The 6,000-nt window shown below is 39.1% G+C and overlaps 1 long non-coding RNA gene across 5 annotated transcripts in view; it reads right to left on the bottom strand.

Annotated features, from left to right (window-relative positions):
* Positions 1–319: 319 nt before the first annotated feature.
* LOC308189610 overlaps positions 320–6,000 on the bottom strand; it is a 29,000-nt gene continuing 23,319 nt past the window's right edge. For all 5 annotated transcript variants that reach the window (XR_013946468.1, XR_013946469.1, XR_013946470.1 and 2 more), the window contains 4 exons: positions 5,655–5,798; positions 4,673–4,723; positions 1,294–1,344; positions 320–882 (listed from right to left, as the gene is read on the bottom strand). This is a non-coding gene — a long non-coding RNA (uncharacterized lncRNA). The remainder of the gene's footprint in view (positions 883–1,293; positions 1,345–4,672; positions 4,724–5,654; positions 5,799–6,000) is intronic.

The following is a 6,000-nucleotide window of genomic DNA, read 5'->3' as shown; positions in this document are numbered from 1 at the left end:
GAGTTATTATTAACATTTAGAAAATTTCATTGAGTTATTTCCCCTTTACTTGGTTATATCATGCTCTAAACCCGTTTCTCTTCAAGTGTGCACATATCTTCCTTTGGGAAGACAGATAGAAATTTTATTGCAACAGAAGCCTGTGTGCTTTCTAAAACGACATCCTTGTCCTGATGAAAAACAAAACTGTGTTGACAAATGCACATATTTATTTTCACAATCAAATGCAATTGTTGCTTATTCTTTGTGATTTGTTCAAATACTAGTAAAATAAAAACTAAAACCAAGTTTTAACGGTAGAAATCTGAATGACTAAAATAACATGCAAAATATTTCCCTTTCCACTAAATCTCGTCCTTTTCTATAGCTTATTTATCCAGAATGAAAGAAAATTGTGGTGTGCTTGAATGTCATGATGAATAATGAATTTTTTCACAGGAAATTAAGCTTTTTGAAACTAAAGAATGTGAGTCAATAGAGAACATTAAATCCTGAGATAGTTCAATCATCTTCAGGAGTAATTTTTGCTGGATTAAGGATTGTAGGGTGTGTTTGTTTATATGACGTGTGGTAGTCTTCTATGTAGGGGTTTATGTTGCTATGAAGTAAGGTAATGTTGGCATGTTAATGTCACATTTCACCTCCTACTTTCAACGATTACAACTTAATACTTTCTTCTTGGCTATCTGAGACTTTGGAATGGCAGAAACAAGGCTGATTAAGGTCCATCCTGGATGAAGTGGAAGTATTTCTTGCTATAAAATACCAGTGGTAAATCAAAGCAAGCAGGGGCTATTCCATACAAAACTTTATTAATTTGAATGTCTTAAACTGCAGTAGTAGCTACAGCACAAAAATTGCTCACGTGTCCCTTAGGTCTCTCTGTGAAAAACAAACAAAATATTCAGTGTGTGCAGAAGTTCTCTGTTTTTAAAATGACTCAACATAGGTCAAAGACATTTTCATTGAAACAGAAATGTGCTTTAGATCAGGATTTTGGCTTCAGGTATGCAGATAAAGAGAGCAAGAATTTCAAGCTCACAAACAATATCAATTATCTGTCTGCAGTTTTTATGTAATTATTTCCCTTAATAGCTTCCTCTGTCTTCAATAAAATACGTCAAAAGCAGTGTCTGTATGGATGATTTTCCACTATTAATACTGTCTCTTCTGTCTCTTGAAACTGTAAAACCCAAAGCCTTTGCACAATTTCTTTGCAAATACGCAACACTTCCCAGAATCTTTGGTCCCATCAATTCTACTAGTAATAAATGGAAAAATGTACCTACTCACCACTTTCTTTTGCCTGCCACTTATTTATTGATTGATTTATTTGTATTAGATCTGGGGAGACAAAAGGATACAAGTCACCAAGGACAGTCTAGGTTTCCACAAAAACTGCAATGAAATAGATTTCCTGAGCCGGTTACCTAGCCATCAAAACAGGGCTTTCTGGGCATGCCATCCTTGCTTTCAGAAGGCTACTAAATCCAGCACGCCTTGAGTCCTGGGTCAGTCCTGGCCCAACCCTATAGATTGGAGGCTGCTATGGTGACAAACACACACACGCACACACGCTGTAATAAGACAGAACAGACTGCAGTCATCACGCTCAGTTATCACTCAGGCAAGTTTACTGAACAGCAACCTGATCACATGTGACTGGTACATTTTATCCCCTTTCTTTCTATTTTCCCATACTTGTTTCTCCCCAAAACACCTTGTTTCTCCCCTTTCCCCATCTTTACCTTCTCCCTTAAATATCCCATAACAAGCATCCCATATGAAACCCATTCCCCTGTAGGCAGTAGCTCTCCTCAGTCTGTAAGATGACCCAGAGTGTCGAGGAGCAGTGATGGCTGGTTGCTCCCCAGGGGTTGGGGAGCTGACTGTGGTAACATGTCAGGGACCTAATGAGCCAGGGCCTGCCCCTCCATCAGAGGCAGGCAAGCAAGATGGTGAAAGTAAGTCCCAAAGACAGTCCAGTGATCATCTCCTGCAGAGACAAGCTAACAAGCCAGGTCCAACCAACAACTCCAACAACTCCAGATCATCAGGCAAGCTCATGTTGATATGGTAGGCCCAAAGTCAAGACAGGACCTCAGTTTGTAGGTCACAGTCAGGATCAGGAAGATCCATAAGTGGAGGCAGGTCTGGGGCCGTATATGTATATGTATGTGTATGTATATGAATGTATACCTCCAGGGAATAAATGCTCAGCCCTGCTACTACTGCACCTGGGGAGATGGAGCTGTGACAGCCTCACTTTTTTAGCTAATATGGTTCATGATTCAGAACTTTGAAGGCTTTGTTTTTAGAGCCATGCTGGGATCTACTGCCTGCATTAATTTGAGTTGTTTAAGATAGGCCAGTGAGCAACCTATTTTTCTGAGGGAAAGAAACTGTGGGTCAGTACACCTTAATTTCCCTGCAAGAAAAACAAGCTTAGTGTCTGAACCAGTCAGTGGTAGATCTTATTTCTTTTACTGTCTGTATTAAGACCATCCTGGTGTGAACAATGTTTTTAAGACCTCAAGACGCCAAGTTCCAGTATTTGGCAGTGAAGACTTTCAGTAGATTTACACTAGTTTAGATTTTCAGTGTTTTAGTTTTGACTAAACTGATTTTGTATCTTTTTCCTCAAAGGCGGTCTATTTACTAAGATATTTTTTTTTTACCACCTCCCCGTTCCCCAGTAGTATCTTCACTCATTTAAATGAATAAGAAAAGAATAGGAAGTTACCACAAGGAGAACTGAAAGGCTATGGTATACCTGTACCCTGTGGTATCTTCTATCTGTGTAGACCTGCATGGAGCACCTGCTGTCTGATAGCATTGATTGCTCCAAGAATGCAGTTGTAGCTGTTTGACCCCACCTAGAGACTTAAAGATCCTATAACAAGAAGGGTTGATTATGTGTCAAATCCACACAATATTGTAGATGGTTCTGAAGAATATATAGGACAGAAACTATCCCAATGTTAGTAAGAAATCTGTTCACTTGTGGAAATGTGTTGGGAGTTTCTCTTCCATTCCTCAGAAAAGGAGAGTTCATCACAGTTATATTATCTAGTGTTTTTTCTCAAATAGGCATGTAATTATTTCTGAAATATTCAGCATTTCTGACTATATTTGGAGTTCAGCTGCTTGTGAAGTTATTTGTGAACTGAATTGCTCCTATTTTGTATTTATAAATGTTAATTTAAATCTTCTCTTAATAGAGAAATCATTTTGAGAACAAAGCCTTTAACACAATGCCTTTACTGTCCTAATAGTGCTTTTCCCTAAATTGTCATCAGCCTAAGGAACATGTTGTTACAGCTACATGGAAATCTGTGCACAATTTTAAAATAGATATTTGGAACACCAAGGTAAGTCCAAGTGGGTAAAACAATGTGAGTTCACAAAAGAGTATTAGTATTTTAATTACTGCCCAAATGATTATTCTAGCAAAAAACATTCTACTTGTTCATCTGAAAACACATGCAATTCTGTAAACCTGGTTTCAAACCTCCACCTACAATGCTAAGCATGCCCTCTGTTCAGCTACAACCTGCTAACGCTCCTATCATCATTGAAATCAGAGTTCATCAGAGTGAAATGGTCTGTTTCTAAGTGCCTTATCTGTTCTAGCACTCTGCCACCAAAGGGGGATGTTTCTTCTCTTAGAGGCGAGTCCTTCAGAATTCACATCTGTACTCACCATGTTCATATGGTTGTAATTGACAGAATAGCAATAAAGAATCAAAGTCTTGTTTTAAGGGTTGCAATGAACCAATACCAAACATTTTAGTCATTAGGTAAAGACCATACATAAATGCAAAATTATTTTACATATCTTAATGAGCTATGCTATACTATAAAATGTGTGGAGTGCTGCCATGGATGTTTTTCCTCTAGTGAACAGCTAACTCATTAAAAAAAGAAGTATGAAAAGGAAAAAAAAATGGAAATGGCAAGGTTTGAAACATTTCTTTTAAATATTTCACTGGTGCTTCAAAAATTTGCTATACATAAAAACGGAATAAATCTATGGAGTTCTTCTGTTTCCACAGTGTTCAGTGCTTTTCCCCTGAGATCAATATGGAGCAAATAAAAATATGGGTAGGCACATCCAAACTAATTCTCACATACCTAATGCAAAAAATGAGAGCAATGAACACGACAGGCTGTACCTCTAATGCCCTAATAAAAACCCACCTGCATGAGCAGTTCAAGTTGAAAGTGGACTGTGAATTGAAACATATGCAATATAGCATATTGTGTTCAGTTAACTGGCAGGGAGAGGAAAAAGTAAGCTAAAGTCAGGATACAGAGTCAGAGCAATAATCTCTCAACCTACTGCATGCAAAAAGGCAGGGTATACCTATCCATGTTACAAATACACCTTTCTTGGTAAGTATGGGCACATCTACTGAGTTGTGTGTTGAGATTAGAATTTAACAGTTGAAGGGTGCTGATGTAGAACAAAAAAAGTTTCCTACCAAGCCACTAGGTCTTTTTTTTTTTTTATATATATATTTTTTTCTAAGTAGAAGTTGGTGGAGTCACAGCAGTCTCTGGATGAGCTTCCACTCTGCTCTGAACCTAACCATGACACCAGTGCTGGTCTGGGGGGCTGGAGTTGCGTCTGCCTCGGCACTGCCCCTGCCACAGCTCCTTTGGGACTCACCAGTATTCTCCAGTGCTCCCAGTGCTGCTACGCTGTCAGCTCAGGGTGGTCCTGAAAAAAAAATAAAAATATCTGAGTCTATACACAGTGGTGTAGACATGACTTTCTTCTATCCAAGCCAATTGCTTTACCAGGTGACCTCTTATATGATGAGAAATCCTCACAACAAATCCTATCCCATCTACCATGGAAGCACAGCTCTGGTGAGATGCAGAGCAAACCTCTCACTATCCTGCCTTCTGTCCTATTGCTTACAAAATAATGAAGTAGCAGAATAAAGAGAAGGTTAACAGGGGGACCTGTAGAGACTTGGTTTCCAGCTGAGAAAATCTTGATGAGTGCTTATAGTTCTGTTGAGAATGTGACAGTAGGAAGAGAAGCAGCTGGAAGATGAGGAAGTAGGAACAGGACTGAGAGCTTCTTTAGGGGCTGTTCAGGCCCCTCTTGTACCTGATCTTCCCACTGCAGCCATCTTGGGAACTGGCCAAGAGACCAGGGCTTCCTCTCTAGTACAAATCATGGAAAGAACAGATACATCTCCTTCTGACATGCACGTACAGGGTATTCATTGAGTCTGAGTTATCTGCTCCTGCAGCTAGCAAAGACTGACAGACCATTTTTTTCTGCCTGATACTGTCAACAGAACGGTCGGTGAGACAGGTGGGGGCTGACTGAATGCAGCTAAATCTTTCCCCTTGAAAATGCTAAATCGATGTTTTAGTGGAACCTGCCCCCCACCCCTGGAAAACCTAGCAGAGGTGTGTGTGAATTCAATCCTGAGGATGCTCCCACCTCTAAGCAGTGAGGGTGAGAAGCTGTTTTAGCCTCTAAATCACATTATAAAGGAGCTCAGATGCAGCTTGGATGCTTGTTTTTCCACTTTCCTGCTGTGAAATTGCATTAAAAAATACTAAAAATACACTTTCTATGACTGCTTTTTCATGCAATCAGATGTTGTACTTACTACAGGGATGTTACTTACCTGCCAGGATAAAGACAAGTTAAGACTTGTAATAGGAAATCCCAGACACGTTCCTTCTACTTCTCTGAACTCCATGTGATGGTGATTAGGAGCTCCCTGACTTCAGTGTGACAGTGTTGTGTAATTGGGATTGACAAGCTGAAACTTAAAATTAAAATAAATAAATAAATAAATAAATAAATAAATGTTTTTAAGAGTGACATATAATTAGTAAATAGCAAAAAGAAAGTGCTGGAAGTCTCACTGGTTATTACTATTTAGAACTAGAATAGAAAACACACTAAAAAGGAATGGTGGGAGAAGCTGTCCTGTCCTTTCATAGTTTCTTCAGATATTAGCAGTCTAA

This window comes from Anser brachyrhynchus, assembly GCF_964034855.1.
Source record: "Anser brachyrhynchus genome assembly, chromosome: 2".
In the NCBI taxonomy this organism is placed as follows: Eukaryota; Metazoa; Chordata; class Aves; order Anseriformes; family Anatidae; genus Anser; species Anser brachyrhynchus.
The sequence above is the reverse complement of the archived record's forward strand: the minus strand, read 5'-3'. Positions and strand labels throughout refer to the sequence as shown.